Source organism: Equus caballus, chromosome 16, assembly GCF_041296265.1.
Source record: "Equus caballus isolate H_3958 breed thoroughbred chromosome 16, TB-T2T, whole genome shotgun sequence".
NCBI lineage: Eukaryota > Metazoa > Chordata > Mammalia > Perissodactyla > Equidae > Equus > Equus caballus.
Window position 1 is genome coordinate 57,555,621 of NC_091699.1, and position 24,960 is coordinate 57,580,580.

General features: G+C 44.4%; 1 long non-coding RNA gene across 1 annotated transcript in view; it reads right to left on the reverse strand.

The window, feature by feature from the left end:
* The window catches only part of LOC102149569 (uncharacterized), an 86,893-nt gene that overhangs the window by 45,765 nt on the left and 16,168 nt on the right, over positions 1-24,960 (reverse strand). Inside the window, exon 3 of the long non-coding RNA XR_011427314.1 lies at positions 16,802-16,951. This is a non-coding gene — a long non-coding RNA (uncharacterized lncRNA). The remainder of the gene's footprint in view (positions 1-16,801; positions 16,952-24,960) is intronic.

Genomic DNA, 24,960 nt, shown 5'->3' on the forward strand with positions numbered 1-24,960 from the left:
ACACCTTTCACAATGCTTAGGAAGTATCCTACAAAATAAGGGAATAAACAAAGAAAGAACAGGGCCAGAAATAGTGAAGCCATCTCCGGAGAGCAATGAAGGGAAATTCTAGCATGGAGGTTTACTGTCGATTATTAATTGCACACCTTTCCAAGGTTTGAATGTCTTCACCTTGTGCATTTGTCACTTTTACAACCATTTTTGTTTAAATTATTGCTTACTGTTGCCTCTCAGATCATCAAACTTCTGAACGCTATAACTTCTCCTCCTTTCTCTTTCCAGGTGCCTTGAAGTTTTGGAAAATAGATGTGATAATACCTTGTTAATTTTTCATGTCACACCTCTTCCATTTTTCTATTATCCAAACTGTTTAGATTTAACTATTTATAACCAGTTTCATTGTTCGTCACTGCTCCATACGTAGATGCCTCTGTCTTACAGAAGCTTTGTTCACTTGGATGTATTTTTCATTTGCTGAATCCTTTCAGCCATATTATGTTCTTCGGAAAGACTTCATTGGTGGTATACTTTGCAAGTCCCTGTGTGTCCAAAAATGACTTTCTGTGACTTGCAAAATTTGATAATTATAGGGTATAATTTCTTTTTTTTAATTTTTGTTTTGTCTTCTTTTTTTATTGCAGTAACATTGGTTTATAACATTATATAAATTTCAGGTGAACATCGTTATATTTCAATTTCTGTGTAGATTACATCATGTTCACCACCCAGAGATTAATTACAATCCATCACCATACACATGTGCCTAATCACCCCTTTCACATCCCCCTCCCCGCTTCCCTTCTGGTAACCAAAACTCCAGTTTCTGTTTCTACGTGATTGTTTCTTGTTGTTTTCATCTTGTACTTACAAGTGAGATCATATAGTATTTGACTTTCTCCCTCTGACTTATTTCACTTAGCATAATATCCTCAAGGTCCAGCCATGTTGTCACAAATGGCCAGATTTTATCATTTCTTATGGCTGAGTAGTATTCCATTGTGTATATATACCACATCTTCTTTATCCATTCATCCCTTGATGGACAAATAGGTTCCTTCCAAGGCTTGGCTATTGTGTATAAGGCTGCAGTGAATATAGGGGTGCACGTATCTTTATGCATTCATGTTTTCATGTTCTTTGGATAAATACCCAGCAGTGGAATAGCTGGATCATATGGTAGTTCTATTCTTAATTTTCTGAGGAATCTCCATACTGTTTTCCATAGTGACTGTGCCAGTTTGCACTCCCTCCAGCACTGTATGAGAGTTCCCTTTTCTCCACATCCTCTCCAACACTTGTTATTTCCTGTCTTGTTAATTGAAACAATTCTGATGGGTGTGAGGTGATATCTCATTGTAGTTTTGATTTTCATTTCCCTGATAGTTAGTGATGTCGGACATCTTTTCATATGCCTGTTGACCATCTGTGTATCTTCTTTGGAGAAATGTCTGTTCAGATCTTTTGCCCATTTTTTAATTGAGTTGTTAGTTTTGTTGTCGTTGAGATGTATATTTGGATATTTTGGATATTAACCCCTTATCTGATATGTTGTTTGCAAATATTTTCTCCCAATTGTTAGGTTGTCTTTTCGTTTTGTTGATGGTTTCCTTTGCTGTGCAGAAGCTTTTTAGTTTGATGTAGTCCCATTTGTTCATTTTTTTTTATTGTTTCCCTTGCCCGGTCCCACGTGGTACTTGAAAATATGTTGCTAAGACCATTGTTGAAGAGCGTACTGCATATGTTTTCTTCTAGAAGTTTCTAATAAAGCCCACTTGATCATGGTGTATGATCTTTTCAATGTATTTTTGTATTCAATTTGCTAGTATTTTGTTGAGGATTTTTGCATCGATGTTCCTCAGTGATATTGGCCTGTAACTTTCTTTTTCTTTTTTGTGTTGTCCCTGTCTGGTATTGGTATCAGGGTAAGGTTGGCTTCATAGAATGAGTTAGGAGGCTTTTCCTCCTCTTCAACTTTTTGGAAGAGTTTGAGAAGGACAGGTATTGTCTTCTTTGAATGTTTGATAGAATTCACAAGGGAAGCCGTCTGGTCCCGGACTTTTATTGTTGGGGAGGTTTTTGATTGCTGTTTCAATCTCCTTACTGGTGACCAGTCTATTCAAATGCTCTTTTTATTCTTGATTCAGTATTAGAAGGTTGTATGATTCTAACAGTTTATCCATTTCTTCTAGGTTATCCAATTTGTTGGCACATAGCATTTCATAGCATTCTCTTATAATCTTTTGTATTTCTGAGGTGTCTGTTGTAATTTCTCCTCTTTCATTTCTGCTTTTATTTACTTGAGGCTTCTCTCTTTTTTTCTTGGTGAGTCTACCTAAAGGTTTGTCAATTTTCTTTATCTTGTCAAAGAACCAGCTCTTGGTTTCACTAATTTTTTTCTATTGTTGTTTAAGTCTCTATTTCATTTATTTCTGCTCTGATTTTTATTATTTCTTTCTTTCTATTGATTTTGGGCTTTGTTTGTTCTTCTTTTTCAAGTTCCTTTAGGTGCACTGTTAGATTGTTTATTTGAGATTTTTCTCATTTGTTGAGATAGGCATGTATTGCCATAAACTTCCCTCTTAGAACCACTTTTGCTGTATCCCAGAAATTTTGGCAAGTCACATTTTCATTTTAATTTATCTCCAGGTATTTTTTTTTATTTCTCCTTTGATTTCTTCATTAACCCAGTCACTGTTCAGTAGCATTTTGTTTAATCTCCACATATTTGTAGCTTTCCTGATTTTTTTCCTGTAGTTGATTTCTAGTTTCCTACCATTGTGGTCAGAAAAGATGCTTGGTATTATTTCAATCTTCTTAAATTTATTGAAATTTGTTCTGTGGCCTGATATGTGATCTATCCTGGAGAATGTTTCATGTGCATTTGAAAAGAATGAGTGTTCTGGGGTTTTTGGATGGAATGTTCTGTGTATATCTACTAAGTCCATCTAGTCTAATGAGTCATTTAAGGCCAATTTTTCCTTATTGATCTGTTTGGATGCTCTATCCATTGGTGTAAGTGGATTGTTAAAGTGCCCTACTATTACTGTATTACTGTGTTCTCCTTTTATGTCTGTTAATAATTGCTTTATCTACTTAGGTGCTCCTATGTTGGGTGCATAGATATTTACAAGTGTTATACCCTTTTGTTTGATTATTCCCTTTATCATTATGTAGTACCCTTCTTTGTCTCATTAGTGTTTTTGTTTTAAAATCTATTTTGTGATATGAGTATTGCTACCCTAGTTTTCTTTTCATTGCCATTTCCATGGAGTATCTTCTTTCATCCCTTTACTTTCAGTTTGTGAGTGTCTTTAGGTCTGAAGTGTGTCTCTTGTATGCAGCATATATGTGGGTCTTGCTTTTTAATCCAATCAGCAACCCTATTCCTTTTGATTGGAGCATTTAGTCCATTGACACTTAAAGTAGCTATTGACAAGTATGTACCTTTTGCCATTTTGTTACTTCTTTTCTGGGTGTTTTAGTAGTTCTTCTCTGTTCTTTTCTTCTCTTGCTCTCTTCCCTTGTGGTTTGATGCCTTTCTTTAGTATTATGTTTGGGCTCCTTTCTCTTAATTTTTTGTGTATTTATTATAGGTTTCTGGTTTGTGATTACCATGAGGTTCATATATAATAAGCTACGTATAAGCAATCTATGTTAAGTTGATTGTCTCTTTACCTCTTGCTAAAAGCTCTACTCTGTTACCCTCTCCTCCCAAATTTTATGTTTTTCATATCATAACTAACCTATTTTTTTGTGCATGTGTATCTGTTACCCTTTTATTATGGAAATAGATAATTTTAGTACTTTTGTCTTTTGACCTTCATATTAGCTTCATAGGTGGTTGATCTGTTACCATTACTATATTTTGCTTGCCTTTACCAGTGATTTTATTGGTCTGTGGATTTTTTGATAATTTTCTTATTACTATTTGTAGTCTTCTCTTTCCAAATTAAGTCCCTTTAGCATTTCTTGTAAGGCTAGTTTCTTGGTGATAAATTCCTTTAGTTTTTGCTTGTCTGGGAAGATCTTTTATCTCTCCTTCCATTCTGAATGATAACTTTGCCAGGTAGAGTATTCTTGGCTGTAGGTTTTTTCCCTTCAGCACTTTAAATATATCCTATCACTCTCTTCTAGCCTGTAAGGTTTCTGCTGAGAAGTTAGCTGATAGCCTTATCAGGTTACCTTTGTATGTAACTTGTTGCCTTTCTCTTGTACCTTTTAGGATTCTCTCTTTATCTTTGATTCTTGGCATTTTAATTATAATGTGTCTTGGTGTGGGCCTCTTTGGGTTTATCTTGTTTGGTGCTCTCTGTGCTTCCTGTACCTGGATGTCTGTTTCCTTCATTAAGTGAGGAAAGTTTTCAGCTATTATTTCTTCAAGTAGATTCTCTGCCCCTTTGTCTCTCTCTTCTCCTTCTGGGACACCTATGATACGGATGTTAGTGCACTTGATATTGTCCCAGAAGTCCCTTAGACTGTCCTTGTTCTTTTTAATTCTTTTTTCTTTTATCTGTTCAGCTTGGGTGATTTCCTCTAGTCTTTTGTCCAGCTCTCTGCTCTGTTCTTCTGTATCATCAACTCTACTATTGAATCCCTCTAGTGAATTTTTCATTTTCAGCATTGCATTCTTCATTTCTGATTTTTTAAAAAATATTTTCCAGTTCTTTGTTGAAGTTCTCACTGAGTTCATCCATTCGTCTCCCAAGATCAGTGAGCATCCTTATGACTTTTTGTTTGAACTCTTTGTCAGGTAGATTATTTATTTATATTTCATTTAGTTCTTTTTCTGGGGTTTTGTTCCTGTTTCCTTACTTGGAACGTATTCCTTTGTCTCCTCATTTTGCCTCTTTCTCTGTGCTTTTATCTGTGTATTAGGTAGGTCAGCTATGTCTCCCGATCTTGGAGAGGTGGCCTTATGTAAGAGATGCTTTATGAGGCCCAGCAGTGTGCTTCCCTCTCATCACCAGTGCCAAATGTTCCAGGAATGTCCCCTGTGTGTGCTACATGTGTCCTTCTGTTGTGGCAAGTTGCTTTGGTTGCAGGTTCCCAGGGAGGTTAGACTGTCCCCCTGGCCAGCTGGTTGTAATGCTCAGCTGTGTGTGGCTGCTATGGACCCTTCAGTCACTTTATCAGGCATGGGGAACCCAAGCACAGTTGGCTGCAAGGTCTAATAGCACAGTACTATTACAGTTTTTCTGTTATGTGAGTAGGCCCCAGCATGACTGGTTGCTAGGCCCAGGGGCTTACAATTACTATAAGCCTCCAGTCTGCAATAGTTTTATCAGCTCTTTCAGGATTGCAGTGGAGTGGGGCCGAGCCCAAGCATGGGAGCACTCAATTGCTTCAGGCTTTGGAAGGTGGGGCCAATCCCCTATGCGGCTGTTTGGGAAGCACAAGTCTGTTGCAGCTGACAAGCCCCACCACCCACAGCGCCACATACCCTGTCAACACAGTCCTGCTGGGTGTGTTCCAACTCATTAAAGTGTACCCAGTCGCCCCATTGCTAGGCCCCACACACTCCACCAACACAGGCCCGCCCCTTGTGGATGCCCTGCCCCACTGAGGTGGACCCACTCACCTGGCTGCTGATGTTCCAGGCACCCCACCTATGTGGGCCCACTAGTTGCCAGGGGGCTTCCTGTTGGGTGAGGCAAGTCCCTAGGATGGGCAGCCTATCCTGGCTAAGCTGCATTAAATCGGTGCTCTAGTGGGTGGGGCAGATCCTGAGCTAACAGGCCAGGGGAAGAACTCCAATGCATCTGTCAGCATCTGTGTCAGCATGCCTGTACTAGGTCACAGTAATATCTGCCACCAATGTTTCAGTCCCTGGAGAGGTCTCACCTCTCACTGAGGTGCACCCAGAGCCTATCAGGTGAATATCTTTTCACCAAAGGACCATGCACCTTTCTTTCTGGTGATTTTAGGTTGCTTTCCAAAATGAGTGAATTTGTGCATGGGCCCTTTAAGATCAGGCTTTTTTCCTTATGTCTAATAGCTTTTCTGGCGATATTCCTCATTGTAGTTAATCACCAGCAAAGCCAGATATTATGACGCTTGTCTCAGTTGTGCTGAGTCCAAAAGCTGTTTATAGCAGTAATGCTCCCCCACTCAGATCCCTCACTCCTCCAGGGAAGCCTTCGTACCTTAGGCTTGCTCCCAGCTGGCTGTGACATGCTGCAGTTAAAAGGGGGCTTTTTCCTCTCCAGAAAGGAATTTCTGATTCTTCCACCTCAGTCAGCACTGTCCTTTGCTGTGGGGGTTCTTTTTATCCAGTTTTCAGTTCTCTCTCAGGGGTAATTGTTCCAAGAGTAGTTGTAAATTAGTTGTGTCTGTGGGAGGAGGTGAGTTCAGAGTCCACCCACACTGCAACCTTGGCACCATTCTCCTGTGGTATAATTTCTAAGGTTATGCATTTTGTCCCTCTGATCTCTAAAACAATGCTCAGCTAGAGTACCTCTATTATTCAATTAAAAGAGTGTGTATATCCTAGCTCTTTGGTAGAATTCATACAAATACACACACCAGGAAGTAAACACAACCCCCAGAATCAAATTCCACAAACTACACGTTCAGTGTGACCACTGACCTCAACTGTAACCAGGAACATCCAAACACTGAACCTTGAAGTCTCAGCCCTAACTGCAACCCAACTCTAATCCCAGACTGAACAAACACAGCACTGAACTCAGCCTATTCCCAGCCCCTTAACTATTATAAAGACTTCAACTTTATAACTATTATAATACTTTTTAACTTTTTAACTATGATATTTAACTACAATACTTTTTAAAAAATTTTTTATTGAGTTAATGATAGGTTAAAATCTTGTGAAATTTCAGTTGTACATTATTGTTTGTCAGTCATGTCATAGGTGCACCCCTTCACCCTTTGTGCCCACCCCCCACCCCATCTTTCCCCTGGTAGCCACTAATCTGTTCTCTTTGTCTACATTTTTAAATTCCTCATATGAGTGGAGTCGTACAGAGATTGTCCTTCTCTAGCTGGCTTATTTCAGTTAACATAATTCCCTCAAGGTCCATCCATGTTGTTGCAAATGGGATGATTTTGTTCTTTTTTACGACTGAGTGATATTACATTGTATATATATATACCACATCTTCTTTATCCAATCATCAGTTGATGGGCACTTAGGTTGCTTCCACATCTTGGCTATTGTAAATAATGCTGCAATGAACATTGGGATGCATGGGACTTTTGGAATTTCTGACTTCAAGCTCTTTGGATAGATACCCAGTAGTGGGATAGCTGGATCGTATGGTAGTTCTATTTTTAATTTTTTGAGGAATCTCCATGCTGTTTTCCATAGTGGCTGCACCAGTTTGCATTCCCACCAGCAGTGCATGAGGATTCCTTTTTCTCTACAACCTCTCCAACACTTGTTACTATTAGTTTTAGATATTTTTGTCATTCTAACGGGTGTAAGATGATATCTTAGTGTAGGTTGATTTGCATTTCCCTGATGATCAGCGATGATGAACATCTTTTCATGTGCCTATTGGCCATCCATATATCTTCTTTAGAGAAATGTCTGTTCATGTCTCCTGCCCATTTTTTTTTAAAGATTTTATTTTTTCCTTTTTCTCTCCAAAGCCCCCCAGTACATAGTTGTATATTCTTCGTTGTGGGTCCTTCTAGTTGTGGCATGTGGGATGCTGCCTCAACATGGTTTAATGAGCAGTGCCATGTCCGTGCCCAGGATTCGAACCAATGAAACACTGGGCCACCTGCAGCGGAGTGCGCGAACCTAACCACTCAGCCACGGGGCCAGCCCCAAAGTTAATCTTTCTTTTTTTTTTTTTGTGAGGAAGATTAGCCCTGAAGTAACATCTGCTGCCAATCCTCCTCTTTTTGCTGAGGAAGACTGGCCCTGAGCTAACATCTGTGCCCATCTTCTTCCACTTTATATGTGGGACGCCTACCACAGCATGGCTTGCCAAGTGGTGCCATGTCCGCACCCGGGATCTGAACCGGCGAATCCTGGGCTGCCAAAGTGGAACATACGCACTTAACTATTGTGCCACCAGGCCGGCCCCTCTCCTGCCCATTTTTTGATCAGGTTGTTTGATTTTTTGTTGTTGAGTCGTGTGAGTTCTTTATATATTATGGATATTAAGCCTTTGTTGGATGTTGCAAATATTTTTTGCCCGTTAGTGGGTTGTTTTTTCGTTTCAATCCTGTTTTCATTTGCCTTGAAGAAGCTCTTTAGTCTGATGAAGTCCCATTTGTTTATTCTTTCTATTGTTTCCCTTCTCTGAGAAGACATGGTGTCCGAAAAGATCCTTTTACTACTGATGTCAAAGAGTGTACTGCCTACGTTTTCTTCCAGAAGCCTTATGGTTTCAGGTCTCACCTTTAGGTCTTTGATCCATTTTGAGTTTATTTTGGTGAATGGTGAGAAAGAATGGTCAATTTTCATTCTTTTACATGTGGCTTTCCATTAACTACAGCACTTTTTAACTTTAACTTTTTATAGTATTAACTATAATACTTTTAACAGTTTAATTATTATAATAACTGATACATAGTCTCTGTTTATAGAGAAACTGCTATGGACTGAATGTTTGTGTCCCCTCAAGTTCACATGTGAAAGCCCTAACATCCAGCGTGGTGATATTTGGAGATGGGGCCCTTAAGAGGTAATTACACCTAGATGAGGTCATGAGGGCGGAGCCCCGTTGATCAGATTAGTGTCCCTACAAGAAGAAGAAGAGAGACCAGAGCCTTCCCTGCTCCCTCCACCCCACAGCCATGTGAGCATGCGAGGACACAGTGAGAAGGCTGAGGCCTGCAAGCTAGGAAGAGGCCCTCACCAAAGAACTGAAATGGCAGATACCTTGATCTTAGACTTCTCGACCCCTAGACTGAGAGATAAATGTCTGTTGTTTAATCCACCCAGTCTATGGTCTTTTGTCATGGCGGCCCAAGCTGACAAATACAGAAGCTATTGATGTTTTTTTTTAATTGGTGCCGTCACTGTGTAATCAGCCACCTGGTGACATTTTACATTTTACTCAAATGCAATTAGACCAGACCAAAGGAAAACAAGCATAATTCATCCATTCTCCCAGTCATTATCGCTTTGGAACCAAGAAAGCATTCCTTTTGTGCAGCCACTCCCCAACACACATCAGGTCTTCATTGTTTGTGGCTAAACTGGAGGTACAATGATTTATATAAATAAGTAATACAGTTACAATGATTTATATAAATAAGTAATAAAGTTAGCAGTATCATCTCTCATATGTTCTCTTTTTTCCAATTTCTTCTTCTCATCTAATTAACATGCATGAGGCAGACAGAGAGAGAGAGAGAATGAGTGAACTCTTTGCTATGCAGTAACACTAGAAGAGCAGGAAGAGACAATCCAGCACCAGATAGAAAAGCTTAGACAGTCCTCCACACTCTTGTCGTCAAGAGGAGAGGGTGGTGGGAGGAAAAAGTTTCCTCTACCAACTTAGGTTCAGTGCTGGGGGCTTGTGAACTAACAGACAGATTTACAGGAGAAAAGACAGTTTATTTACCAGGGAGCCTTCAGATAAATCGGCTCCCCAGCCATCCAAAGATAGAGGTTTATATACCAACTTTAAAAGGGGAAAGGGAGGTTGGAGAAAAGGCTTCCATGAAAAAACAAAAGGAAGGTAGAACAGTTTCAGATAAAGTTTGTGAAGCAATTACATGTCCCGGTGATAGTGGTTAGTTTCCTTTCTGGCTGCAAACCTCCCAGAGAGGGGGTTTATTTTTCAGGAGGTCCTGCTTACATCTGCAAAATAAGTTTATATAAGATTTTTTTCTGCAGCTGCTGTCTGTTCAGATATTTTTAGCTTAAAATAATCTTTGTGCTATTGAGGTGCAGTTTGAATCCCTCCAGGTGCAAAATCATTCTTCATGTAACATTTTCCAAGGGGCGTTTCCTACCTCACAGATTTTGGCCAGAGCTCCAGATGTAAGAAAAATGCACCCAAATGCCCCACAATCTGGAGTAAAGTGCAAGATTTGCAGAAAGATGGCAACCAAATTGTTTTGTGACCTCTAGCCCATCACCTGCCACCAGGCAGTAGCATGGGACCAGAAGTGAAACTGGAAAGAGGGTTTCTTGGAGGAAAGAGTTGTGCTTCCTCCCGCCTCAAGCCTGATAGGAGGACCTCCAAGAGAGCCACCGAGAGCTGGGAAAACTGGAAAGCCACATGTAAAAGAATGAAAATTGACCATTCTTTTTCACCATTCACCAAAATAAACTCAAAATGGATCAAAGACCTAAAGGTGAGACCTGAAACCATAAGGCTTCTGGAAGAAAACGTAGGCAGTACACTCTTTGACATCAGTATTAAAAGGATCTTTTCGGACACCATGCCTTCTCAGAGAAGGGAAACAATAGAAAGAATAAACAAATGGGACTTCATCAGATTAAAGAGCTTCTTCAAGGCAAATGAAAACAGGATTGAAACAAAAAAACAACCCACTAACTGGGAAAAAAATATTTGCAAGTCATATATCTGACAAAGGCTTAATATCCTTAATATATAAAGAACTCTCGCAACTCAACAACAAAACATCAAACAACCCAATCAAAAAATGGGCTGGAGACATGAACAGACATTTCTCCAAAGAAGATATACTGATGGCCAATAGGCACATGAAAAGATGCTCATCATCGCTGATCATCAGGGAAATGCAAATCAAAACTACACTAAGATATCACCTTACACCCGTTAGAATGACAAAAATATCTAAAACTAATAGCAACAAATGTTGGAGAGGTTGTAGAGAAAAAGGAACCCTCATACACTGCTGGTGGGAATGCAAACTGGTGCAGCCACTATGGAAAACAGTATGGAGATTCCTCAAAAAATTAAAAATAGAACTACCATACGATCCAGCCATCCCACTACTGGGTATTTATCCAAAGAGCTTGAAGTCAGCAATCCCAAAAGTCCTATGCACCCCAATGTTTATTGCAGCACTGTTTACAATAGCCAAGACATGGAAGCAACCTAAGTGTCCAGCAACAGATGAATGGATAAAGAAGATGTGGTACATATATACAATGGAATACTACTCAGCTGCAAAACAGAACAAAATCATTCCATTTGCAATAACGTGGATGGACCTTGAGAGAATTATGTTAAGTGAAATAAGCCAGCGAGAGAAGGATAATCTGTGTATGACTCCACTCATATGAGGAATTTAAAACTATGGACCAAGAACAGTTTAGTGGATACCAGGGGAAAGGTGGGGTGGGGGGTGGGCACAAAGGGTGAAGTGGTGCACCTACAACATGACTGACAAACATTAATGTACAACTGAAATTTCACAAGATTGTAACCTATCAATAACTCAATAAAAATAAATAAATAAATAAATAATAAAAATAAATAAAAATTAAAAAAAAAAAGAGAGAGCCACTGAGAAAGCTTGGCCTGAGCGCCCTGGAGCTGACTGGGTGCAAGAGCGAAGAGAGTCGCTGAGGTCTCCTGTGAGCCCACTCAAGAGGACACCTGCTGGGCAAAGATTGTGCAGATGGAAAGATGTCATAAGCAGTTGGCTTGAGGTTATGTCACTCTGGTCAGAGAATGGCGTACCCAAGGGTGGTGTCTCCAATGCACACACAGAGCAGCCCACAAGAGGAAGATCCAGCATCTGGAACTGACCACCCAGAGGACACCATCAATGGCTTTTCTGCCCTTTTCTCTCCTCCCTCTCCTTCCCCCACCCTAAATGAGATAAGGGTGACATCGTGAGTGGGTAAAGAGGACTGGGAGTAAGGGAGAGGAAATAGTGAGGAAGCCAGCCCATTTCCCTTCCCCACTGAGCTCCTAAGCTGAGGGGGAGCAGGATTCCATGGCCCCACCTTGCTCCCCTGCCGTGCCTGACCAGTTTGCCCTTCAAGTGTTCTGACCCCTCCAGAGTCAAAGTTCAGGGAGCTGGGCAGGAAGAGAGGTAAAAGGGAAGGAGGACATCGCATGTCTGGAACTTCCCTAAAACATGGCTCCCTGAGCTCGGCAGATGTTCAAGCCTGGCTCTTTCTGTCATGGGGTGTTTTGAAGTTCTTTGGGGACCCTCCCAGCCCCACACTCTTTGCAGTTACTGGCACGGGTGATGCAATTTCCAGCTTGCTCCTGGCAATTTCCATTCAGCCACTGGACCTATTTTACCTCCACAAAACTTTCTCTTTGGGGGTCCCATTGGCCCTCCAGGCAGCTCCCTTGGGCAAGTCCTTTGAAGATGTCTCTCTCCATCTCAAGGCACCCGAGACCCCAGTACTGTCTACTCACACATCCCAGCTCACCTCCAGGGCCTGTGTGGGTCTCTTTTCTAGGTCCAGCCACCAGAGAACAGACTATTCTGCCAGGGTACACATCTCTAGTCCTGGGATAGCCAAAGAGAGGATAGTTTATGCATGCAGTTTGGACCTGCAGTCTGGGATGTCCTCACATGTACACAGTCCCCTCACGGTGCAGGACACAACCAGGAACAGGAAGAGAAGGAGGATGGGGCCAGGGTCCATTTATGCTCTTGCCTCCGTCTGCAGATGTGAGGGGAGGGAAGGGGAGGGGGCTGAAGTGTCCCCAGCAGCTCAGAAGAGGGAACAGCTGGTGCTAAGAGACTGAAGTGGGAGAGAGCTTTGTGCATTCGGGGGACAGGAAAAGGAGGGAAGGAGAGAGCTCTGTGGGGGAGGTTGGGCTGCCGGTGGAGCCAATCTCTCAAGGCCTTGTGAGCCCTGGCAAAGACTTTGGTCTTATCCCAGGAGCAGCCGGAGGACTTGCAGTGTTTAAGCACAGGGGCCCCATGAACAGACTAGCGCTTAGAGAGACCTCTCTTGCTGCTCTTGGACTGAGGGCACCAAGAGTGGACACGCAAGGAAGAGTTGGGATGCCGATGCGATTGTGAGATGAGAAATGGTGGCCTTGGCTAGAGCAAGGGCTCTGGAGAAGGTGTGAGTGGGGACATCCACAGGCCCATCACCCTGGGGCTGCCCCTGGTCCTCTCCCAGCTTCCTGTGCACCCTTAATGGCCAGTCTCCCACCAGAGATCCACAATAATTCTGAGGAAAGGGAGGTTATTCGTACATGAAATATTCTTGGAGATAATGCAAAAAGGCAAGGTGCCTGGCACCTTGTCACCTTGTCATAGCTTCAAGTTTAAGTTAGCTTGTATTTTGACTACAGTGTATTCTCCCAGCTGGACAATAAATCCTACAATAGTACAGACTGTGTCTGTCCCATTTACCCTATATCCCCAGCTCCTAGCAAAGAGCCCAGCAGAGAATAGACCCTCGTAAGTATTAATTTAGTTAATTGTATCTTGCTATTGCTGTATAACAAATCACCCCCAAATTTAAATGGCTTAAAACAGTAACAGCCATTTATTTTGCTCACAATTCTGCAATCAGCTCATCTCTGCTCAGTGTGGCATCAGCTGGGACAGCTCAACTTGAAACTGGAGCATTTACTTCCAAGATGGCTTGCTCTCATGGCTTGCAAGTGGATGCTAGCTGTTGACTGGGAACTTAGCCAGCTCTGTGAGCTGGGGGCCTTGATTCATCTCCACGGGATCTACCCACAGGCTGCTCGGGCTTCCTCACAGCATGGTGCCTGGCTTCCAGTGTTCCTAGAGAATCAGGGGGAAACTGGATTGCCTTTAATGGCCCAGCCTCAGAAGTCACAAAGTGTCCTTTCACTATAGTCACAAGTCTGCCTGGATTCAAGGGGATGGTACACAGATTCCTTTCTCTCACTTGGAGGAATGTCAGGGTCACATTATAAGGACTACGTATGGGGATATTAGAGTGGCCAACTTTGGAAAATACCTTCTGTCTGTCCCATGAATAAGCAAACACATCATTTAGTGGTAGACCCAGCATTTGAACCTAAGTTCTGTTCATCACCTTTTGTTCAAGGAGGAAAGGATACATGTCACACATTCTAGAAAGTTTGCTTGGAGAAGATAAATCTTTGGAGGTTAGAGGGTTAATCGACAGTTATGAGGAGAATTCATTTATTTGTATCTGCCACTTCAACTAAAATGTAGGCTCCATGAGGATATAGATATAGATACACAAAAATCTCCAGTGCTTAGCCCAGAGCCCAGTCCATAGTAGCTGTGCAAAGAATTCTTGTAGAATAAAGAAATGAAATGATGAGATGCAGGGCTTCGTCCTGCAAGATAAAGTGTCACTTGGTGAGGCGCTGCCACCTTCTGGGCACTGGAGGCATTGCCAGCCATTTCCAACGCTCCATTTCTCTGCGCGCCTTCAGAACGATGCATCCCTCTCTTGCCAGAAGCCACTCTCAGTTTACAGGGTGCTTTCCTGATGGCAAATTAATGTGGTTTTTAACAACAATCCTGACTCCTATATTGATTCCCATTTGACCAACGAGAACTGTGAGAACCAGAGGAGTTACTTACCAGAATCACCTCTCCCTGGCGTCTCCACATTCTCACCCCAAGCCCTCCTCCCCTCTCTACAGCCTGGCTTTGCCTCCTCCCCCTCACTGTGGCTTCTCTGGCCAAGGTCCTCAAGGGCATCCTGGTTGAAGCCTGCAACCCCTTCCCACTCCTTGTCTTACGCTGTGTAGCACTAGACACTGTTGCTGTCTTCCCTCCTCAAAATATGTGGTTCCCTCGGCATCTTCCATGACTACCTCCTCTCCTGATTTTTCTCCTACCTCTCTAGCTGCTGCTTCTCTTTGGCCACTTCTCTACAGTCCACCTTCTCCCAGGTCTGTCCCTGAGCCCGCCCCTCTCTGCAGAGCCCTGGGAGATCACCTCCCCTCAGGGCCTCAAATCCCACCTACACACAAATGGGCTGCCAGGTGTGTGATCAGCCCAGTCTTTCCTCCTGAGCTCCAGTTCCGATTATCCGGCCCCCTGAAGACCGGCTGTGCCTGGGAGACCCTGGCATCTCGGGCTCATCTTGTCCAAAGTCAACCTGTTGCCTCCCCTTCCACCAACCACCCTGCCCTTCCCCTCACCCCCCTTGCCCAGCTTAGGGAACAGCATCCTCACCCATTCACTTCCTCAAGCCAGGCAGCTGGGGACCACCCCTGAGGGCTCCATCGCCTTACACCAGGTTGACTAAACAGACTTCAGTCTGCTACCCCAAACAGTTCACCAGGTACCCAGACATCTTTTAGCTCTTTTATGTGTTGTCTATTCTACTCCTCAGCATCCTTCAGACTCAGCCCCTCCTCCCCTCCTCTCTGCCTCCACCGAATCTTCCTCATTCAGAACCAGGACTACTGTGACAGGCCCTCATCACCTGCCTCCTGAGACCCAAATTGCCCTCGTTAAAATCCTTCAGGATGGGGCCCAAACTCCTTGCCTGGCACCCACAGTTTGGCCCCCACCCACCACCAAAGACCACTCTCCACCCTCTGCCCATCCACCCTGCACTCAAGTCACACTGCACATATCACACCATCCATACGTCTGTGCCTTTGCCCACTTCCTTCCCTCTGCACAGAATACCTTCCCTCATCTGCTCATGTCCAAAGTATGCCATCCCCATTGTACACACAGGGAAACTGAGGCACAGAGGGCTGACGTAACTCGTCCAACGTTATAGAGCTGGGAAGGGGTGGAGCCAGGTTCCAAAGGAGGAGTGTCTGAAACCGGCTCCTTTCACTATTCTGCAGCACCCAGGCTCAGCTGCACGCCTCAGTTTCCCCAAGTGTAAAATGGGGCAATGAAAGACTGTGGGCCCCATCTGCTCTGAGTTTCCCTAACCAGGATTTCTTGATTCTGAGACTCTCAGGTGGTGACCTGCGGGCACCAAGCACAGGTCCCCCAGCCGGCCACTTGGCAGGGAATGCTTTGGCCAAGCGTGGGGCTGGCTGGGTGATTGTTACAAGTGGGCAGGCATTGCCCGCCTCCTCGACTGCTCCAGTTTCCATCTGTATTAGTTTTCTGTTGCTTCGTAGCAGAATACCACAAAGAGCACCTTCAACAACTCCTGTTTATTAGTTCACAGTTCCATAGCTAATACAGTGGTATTAGTTCTGCAGCTAATGCAGAAGTCTGGCAGGGCTGGGCTGGGCTCCCTGCTCAGGGAAGCATTAGGCTGAGTCCTCATCTGGAAACTGAAGAAAACTGTTCCAAGCTCATTCAGGTTGGTAACAGAACTCAGTTCCCGAAGTTATAGGATTGTGGGCCCACTTCCTTGCTGGCAGTCAGCCAGGGGCCTCTCTCAGTTCCTTAAGGCACCCCATTCCTTCTCACACAGCCTGTCCATCTTCAAGTCAGTGATGGTCCGTCAAATCCCCCTCATGCCTCGAGTCTCTCTGATTTCCTCTTCTGCCACCAGCTGAAGAAAACTTTCCACTTACAAAGGGCTCACCTGATTGGGTGAGGCCCACCCAGATAATCTCTTTATTTTAAGATCGACTGACTTGGCACTTTAATCACACATGCAAAATCCCTTCAGAGCAGTGCCTGGACTGGTGTTTGATGAATCACCAGGGGACAGGAATCTTGGGGGGCCGTCTTTAGAATTCTGCTGACCACACCATCATTCATTAGACATTTGCTAAGACCTGCTCACACTATCTGTACTCAGCAGTACTGGGGGTGCAGAAATGGATAAAACTTGACCCAGGACCTCTGGGACCCCTGAATCAACATCCCTCTATCCACCCTGGGCTCAATCAGATTTTCCCACCTCCTTGCCTATGTTTAGGTCACTCCTTCTACCTAAATGCTGTTCCCTACTATCTTAGTCAGCTCAGAACACAACAAAATCCCACAGACTCGGAGGTTTAAGCAACAGAAATTATTTTCTCACAGTTCTGGAGGCTGGAAGTCCAAGATCAGGGTGACGTCAGGTTTGCTTTCTCCTGAGGCCTCTCTCCTTTGCTCGCAGACAGCTGCCTGCTCACTCTGTGCTCACACGGCCTCTCCTCTGTGCAGGTGCATATCCGGTGCCTCTTCCTCTCTATAAGAACACCATTCATATCGGATTAGAGCCCACCCTGATGCCCTCATTTAACCTTACTCACCTCTTTAAAGGCCCTATCTCCAAAGACAGTCGCATGCTAAGGTACCAGGGGGTCAAGGTTTCAACACACGAATGCAGGGGAGACCCAATTCTGTCCATAATACCTACTGTCTCCACCCACCAAGTATCTCCTCATTTGGGGGACTCAGCTCATAGGCTGCCTCCTCCATGGAACCACCCGGGTTGGAGTATACTTCACCCGCACTGGGCCCCCCTACATCGAGCTGGTACCTCTATCCTCACCAGGTCAGTTTCCCACTAGACTGTGAGCTCCCAGGACAGGCTCCACAGCTGAGAAGCTGGTGCGTCCCAGGAATCATCCAGCATAGGGCTTGGCTCCCAGTGGGGCATCAAGACATGTTGGGGAAGGATGGGAGGAGGGGAAATTTGCAAGTAGAGGATGCTAACAAGGTCAAAGGGCAGAGATCTTTGTCCCAAGAGGCTGCCAATCCCAACCCTTCCCTAGCCACGTAATATTGTAAGTGAACATAAGTGAGGCCATCTTGTCACGCCAAATGACCCTTTCCTAGTTAAAACCCTTCCAGCATGTAATCATTATAAATGACTACACGCTTTCATGATTTTACGGCCCTGATCCTGTGCACATACCCCTGCTGAGGTACGCTGATAGCTTTGTTCTTAACAATAATAACAAATTTTCCCAAGGAACAAGAAGGCCTCTGGGAAGAAGGAACACCTGTAAGACGTCCATCATCACTGACAGAAGAAAAGAACAATGAGGCGCCCTGGAGTCCGTCGTGCTTGAAGGCGGACACTTCTAAACCCCCTCCTTACTGCCCATTTCCCCCGTATAACTGCCTCAAGATTCTGTAATTCTCTAAGATGATTTTTTGAGACATTAGTCTGTCATCTTCTGATTATGCTGGCTAATCGAATAAATGCTTACTTTCTCGATCTCTAGCTCGATGTGATTAGTTGGCTCAGATCGTGGCAAACAGAGCAAGCCCATTGCTCAGTAACAATCTGGGGCCCCCAAATGGTGTTGCAGGACCAGTAAGAGTTCTTCAAGCCCAAGGCCTGAGGGGCAGCCACCTCCAAGCTTCCTGCTGCCCCCACCAGGCAGAGTTTGGGCATCTTGATCGTGGCCACATCCTGAGAGAGGCCGGATCAGTCTCATTCCCCATCACATCCCTCCTCACAAAGCATCCCCAGGGGCTGGAAGAGTACCAGCCACCCTGACCCAGGGGTTAGGAAACCTGAGTTCTAGTCCTTGCTAAGCCTGTCACTCATTATGCCACTTTAACGTGTCAATCTAACTTCTCTGAACCTTCATTTCCTCACCTGTAAAATGGGCACAAAAATACCTTTCTCATAGGGCCTCCATGAGGACTGAAAGAGATCAAATCTATAGTAGGAGCTCAAAGCATTGGAGCTGGGAGTTAATTAGAGAAGGAAGGGATTTGAACATTGGTAGATCCTGGAAAGTTGTTCTAAACTGAGAAAAGTAAATGAAATGTTAGCCCCTGACTCTCCCTGTGCCTGTGGCTTTCCTTTGCTGGGTCTCAGTCTTTTCAACTGTAAAGTGAGAATCTGGACTCATTCTCTCTCTGTCAGTGAGATTTTTGACCTGGAGAGGCCTTTAAATACCACCAACTATTGTCCTACACATTTTGGAGACGGGAAAATGAAGCACAGAAAGGGGAGTTGCCAGGGGCAGAGCTGGAACTAGGACCAGGATCCCTGACTCCCAGGCCCGCAGGAGCCCCGCACCTTCCTGCCTCTCTCAGTACACAGTCTCAGCCACAGCTGAGGGCCTCTTGGCACCAGGCACCATCCTAATCTCCTTGCTTGAATTAACCCGCCAAGTCTGTGCTGTCTGTGCTGACAAAAGTCATCACGTGTGGCTACTGAGCACCTGAAATGTGACTAGTATAACTGACGAACAGCAGTTTTTATCTTATTTAATTTTAAATCATTCAAATTTTAAAAACTGACACTCAATTTGGTTATCCGGACAACTCAAGTATCTACTTTTTCATTTGGAAATATCATTAAAGCTAAACAGAGATCAAGTATCTCTGATAAAATTTAGGGTCTAAATTGAGATGCTCTATAAGTATAAAATAAACAGTGGAGACTTCCAATTTCCAGTTCAGCTTGGGCCTCGCCACTCCATCCTAACAACAAGTAAAAAGCTGAGCAAACTTAAAAGTCAACAATTCTTCCTGGATCTGTCAGAGAAGTGAAAGCACATGGTAAACTGCTGCCCCCAAGACTGGAGAGACAGACAGGCAGATACAAGGAATCACAACTTAACAGAAACCTCTACCGGAACCAGTGCTAGGGTAAAAAACCTGAGCTGTAATTGATGAATTGCTGGAGGCACAGTGTGGACAAGGCTGAGCATTAGCAATGGCAGGGAACCCCCACACTTTTGTGAGTTTTCCCTCCTGGAGCTGTACCAGGTGCTCACAGGGCATATCAGAGAAAAATCCCCTCTTGCGTCCAGCCTCCTCCAGCCATCCTGTCCCACCTAAGATGAAGTGGAGGGATTGACATCACTTGTGAAGTTCACAGTCCAGAGGCACAGGCTCACTAAAAGACTGAGACCTAATCCTGGGACTATACAAAGCTTCTCATCCCTAAGGACCTCATCACTGAATCACTAAAGACTGCCCATAGCAGTTCATTTCACCCAGCACATCATGTCTGGCTTTCAATGAAAAAATTACAAGGTATACTAAAAGGCAAAAACACAGTTTGAAGAGACTAAAGAAGCATCGCAATCAGACTCAGATATGGCAGGAATGTTGGAATTATCAGGCTGTGAGTTTGAAACAACTATGATGAATGTGCTAAGGGCTCTCATGGAAAAAGCAGACAGCATGCAAAAACAGAATTATAGTCAACTGATCTTTGACAAAGGAGCAAAGGCAATATAATGGAGCAAAAATAGTCTTTTCAACAAATGGTACTGGAACCACTGAACAGTCACATGCAAAAAAAAAAAAAATGAATCTAGACACAGATCTTATATTCCTGACCAAAATTAACTCAAAATGGATCACAGACTTAAACGTAAAACACAAAACAATAAGAAGATAAAATAGGATAAAACCTAGATGACCTTGGGTACAGTGATGACTTTTTAGATACAACACCAAAGGCATAATCCATAGAAGAAATAATTGATCAGCTGGATTTCATTAAAATTAAAAACTTCTGCTCTGTGAAAGACATGTCAAGAGAATCAGAAGACAAACCATAGACTGTGAGAATATATTTGCAAAAGACATATCTGAAAAAGGACTGTTATCCAAAATATACAAAGAACTCATAAAACTCACTAAGAAAGCAAACAAACCAATTAAAAAATGGACCAAAGACCTGAGTAGACACTTCACCAAATAAGATATACAGATGGCAGATAAGCAGAAGAAAAGATGCTCCACCTCATATGTCATCAGGGAAATGCATATTAAAATAACAATGAGATACCACTATACACCTATTAGAATGGCCAAAATTCAGAACACTGACAATACCAAATGTTGACAAGGATATGGAGCAACAGAAACTCTCATTCATTGCTGGCAATGAATGGTGCAGCCACTTTGGAAGACAGTTTGGCAGTTTCTTACAAAACTAAACATGCTCTTACCATATCCAGCAATCATGCTCCTTGGTATTTACCCAAGGGAGTTGAATTTACCCAAAACTTATGTACACACAAAACCTGCATGCAGATGTTTATAGCAGCTTTATTCATAATTGCCGAAACTTGGAAGCAACCAAGATGTCCATCAGTAGGTGAGCAGATAAATAAACTATGGTACATCCAGACACTGGAATAGTATTCAGTGCTAGAAAGAAATGAGCTATCAAGCCATGAAAAGACATGGAGAGACCTTAAACGCATATGACTAAGTGAAAGAAGCCAATCCGAAAAGTCCATACACTTTATGACTCCTGCTATATGACATTCTGGAAAAGGCAAAACTGTGGAAACAGCAAAAAGATCAATGGTTGCCAGGAGAAAGAGGGGAGGAAGGCATGAATAAGTGGAGCGCAGAGGATTTTTAGGGCAGTCAAACGACTCTGTATGATACTGTAATGGTGGACGCATGTCATTACACATTTGCCCAAATGCATAGAATGTACAACACCAAAAAATAACCCCTAATGTAAGCTACGCACTTTGAGTAATAATGACGTGTCAATGTAGACTCATCAACTGTAACAAACGTACCACTCTGGTGGGGGATGTTGATAGTAGGGGGTGCTGTGCATGTGTTGGGACAGATGGTACATGGGAACTCTCTTTACTTTCTGCTCAATTTTGCTGTAAACCTAAAACTGCCCTAAAAAATAGTCTGTTTAGGAGGAAAAAAATACACATTGGATTCTGAAGACTCAATTCAAAATAAAGAATGTAAAATAACTCATTAATAATTTTTATTGGGGGTTGGCCCCGTGGCCGAGTGGTTGACTTTGCGTGCTCCACTTTGGTGGCCCGGGGTTTCTCCAGTTCAGATCCTGGGTGCAGACATGGCACTGCTCATCAAGCCGTGCTGAGGTGGTGTCCCACATGCCACAACCAGAAGGACTCACAACTAAAATATACAACTATGTACTGGGGGGGATTTGGGGAGAAAAAGCAGGAAAAAAAAAAAGAAGATTGACAACCGACATTAGCTCAGGTGCCAATCTTTAAAAAAATAATAATAATAATTTTTATTGATTCATGTACACATGATAATATTTCAGCAATTTCAATCAAATAAAATATATTATTAAAATTAATTTCACCTTTTTATCTTTTGCTTTTTTTAATATGGCTACTAGAAACTTTTTTTTTTTTTTTTTTTGCTGAGGAATATTTGCCCTCAGCTAACATCTGCACCAATCTTTCTCTATTTTGTAGGCCGGTCACTGCCACAGCATGGCCAATGACAAGTGGTGTAGGTCTGCACCCAGGAATGGACCCTGGCCTGCTGAAGTGGAACGTGCCAAACTTAACCGTAGACCACCTGGGCTGGCCCTAGAAACTTTTAAATGACTTAATGTGGCTTGCATTATTTTTCTACTGGACAACACAAGTCTAAATCTTTAAAGCAACCACATGATGTAGGCATGTTGTCATCTCACAGATGGGAGAACCTAACGTAGCAGGTGCTGCCAGCGCCCCCCATATTGCCTCACCCCTTCCCAGTGGTCACCTGCAGCTTCAGTAGACCGTCCCTGTACACACCCCAGCTTCACTGCATCTCAAACACTTGCATCTCCCTGCCTGAGGGGCAGACCAGAAGTCCAGGGAGTTAGTGCTTCTAGGAGCAGCCCTCGGCCAGTGGGGGTGAGGCTGGTGGATAAAGACCCCAGCTTCCTAACCCCGGGAAGGCGGGTTCTGCACCAGCTCTCAGAGGGTCCTCTGTGGGGTTAAGCTCACTTCACTCCTTCACCACGTTCCTCCCCAGTTAAATGACTTGCACCCAATCGTACATCGGAGATTCTGCTGTTGGCAGATCCCAGACCAAGACACCAGGGTACAGAGAGCTGGAAGACACTCAGAGGTCATATAAATAGGAAGAGACAGGCTGGCTATTTGATCCCAGGCAGTCTGACACCAGATCCCACATTCTCGAACACCACGCTCTGCTGCCTCTCCTGCAGTAGCCACGACATTCTCGTAACAGGAGTGGGGGAGACTCGCCCCTCAAATCTGCCCACCCCTTGAGCTGACCCCAGAGCTGAAAAGCCTTTCTTCGGGTCCAGGTGATTTTATCAGGGGCTGAGCAGGCCTGGAACAGACGCCGCCTGGCCTGCCCGGAGCTCTCCCTTGGCACCCGTGTCTGCTTCCCTGCTGGAGGGAAGCCAGGACTGCCAGCCAGTGCCTGGAAGGGCACTCATCTTCTGACCAAGAGGACACACTGGGATCTGAGAACCGGAGAAGCTGGGGGCGTGGGGGGCCAGGATCCAGGGAAAAACTTACTGAGCTTATTCATTTATTGAGCTTATGGCATGCCGGGCACAGTTCTAAATGCTTTAGGTGTGGGGGGTTGAGGGTTAGTAATAAATGTATATTCCTCACAGCAGCCCTTGGTGATATGCACAATTATTAGCCCCATTTTATAGATGAGGAAACTGAGGAACAGAGGGGGTGAGTAAGTTGCCAAGGTCACACAGCTAGTAGGTCTCACAGGTAAGATTCAAACTCAGGCAGTGTGGCGCTTCATCATTCCCCAGTCCTGCCTGTCCTGAAACTCCAGGTGCGTCTGCTGCCAGCTACTCCAAGCTCCGCCTAGAGCGCCAGTTCTGCAGCGAGACTTCAGCACGAACTTCTGCCCGATCCCCGACTTTGGCAGAGGCCCCCTCGGCAGGAGGGGCTGGCAGGGGAAAGCATCCTCACGACTGGGAAGCAGGAGGCTCCAGAAAGAGGGACTGTGATCCCTGGAGAGCAGCACCCTTCGCTCTTCGCCCCCTCCCCCAAGGCCCCCTGGCTTTTGGCAAAGATCAATTAATAAGCGCAGCCATTCAACCTCAGTGTGTTTATTTATTCCAGGCCTCATTCCCAAAATAATTTAAGGGGGCTTAAAAGAATAGATGCACAGTTTCTCCACCAAAGGTACTCTGATAACCAATGCCTGGTTTACTGCCTTAACGCCTTGTAATTGACACCTTGATGATGTGGTACTGTTAGATCATTACACAGAGAGTGACCAACTCATTCTGGTTTTCTTAGAACTTTCCCAGTTTTCAAAGTGAAAGTCCCTTGTTCTGGGAAACCCCTCAGAGATGAGCAACAGGGACAGTTGATCATCCTTACACAGGATGCAGGGCACCAAGTCTACTCACCAGAAGACTAAAAGTTTAACTCAGAGCTTCCTAACAGCCAAGGCAAAGAGGGAAACACCATCTGTTATGAGATTTTCAGTGTCTAGGATAGTACCATCCAACAGAACTTTCCATAATGATGGAGATGGTCTACGCTGTCCAATATGAGAGTTACTAGGTACACGTCTCTATGGAGCACTTAAAATGTGGCTAGTGTGACAGAGGAACTGGATTTTCAACTTTATTTCATTTTAATCTATTTAAATTAAATAGTCACATGTGTGGTTAATGGTGACAATATTGGACAGCACAGCGGCATTAAATACAAACACAACAGGTGGTCAGGAAAAGCCTCTTTCTTAGTATTGAGGCCTGAGAAACTTCCACCCTGAGTTATCACACCTGAGGTGAACACAAAAGTGAGTTGCACTGGGTGAATTTCTCTTCTTCTGTATGTAGTAATAGCAGGCACTGCCATAGCTTAGGCCGTGTGCTGAGCATGCTCATAAAACCTTCTCGAACGTTCATTCATTCACTTCTGGAAACCACCTTAGCAGGGAGTCACTCATGGTATCCCCAGGAAGAAGGTTCCTCCCAGGAGACCCAGGGACACCCGAGGCATCTCCTTCCCTGGCCTGAGAGGACTGGTACATCGTGTCCCCCTGCCCTTCCCGGGGAGAGCCAGAAGGCAGGGGAGCAGGCAGAAGGGGAGAAAAGGGCAAGGGAAGCAGGAAAAGGGAGGAGACCAGGGAGAGGGGCTTCCTGACACTCCCTCCCCGCCCCCAGCGGGCACTGAGTGACCCGACATTGACTCCATGGAAAAAGTGAGCAGTGGCTGGTATGACTCCCTGGGGCATTCGGCTGTCAGAAGGAAGACCCTGTTCTGCCAGGTAACAGAAGCACCTGCACGGCCTTAGACATGGAACCTGGACAAAATGTCTCCTCTACCTGTGCTCTGACTGATCCCCTGATACCCCCCCATCACACTGGCCCCTTCCCCGCCTACATGCCGAGATCTCTTGAGCCTGCTAAGCCCCTCCAGCTCTGGGCAGTGAAGGAGGGGCAGGCATGACATCCCCCTCCCACCCCCGTCTATGACTGGGAAGCTGATGACGCCAGGGTCAGAAATAACCCCGCAGTCAGCTCCCCACTCG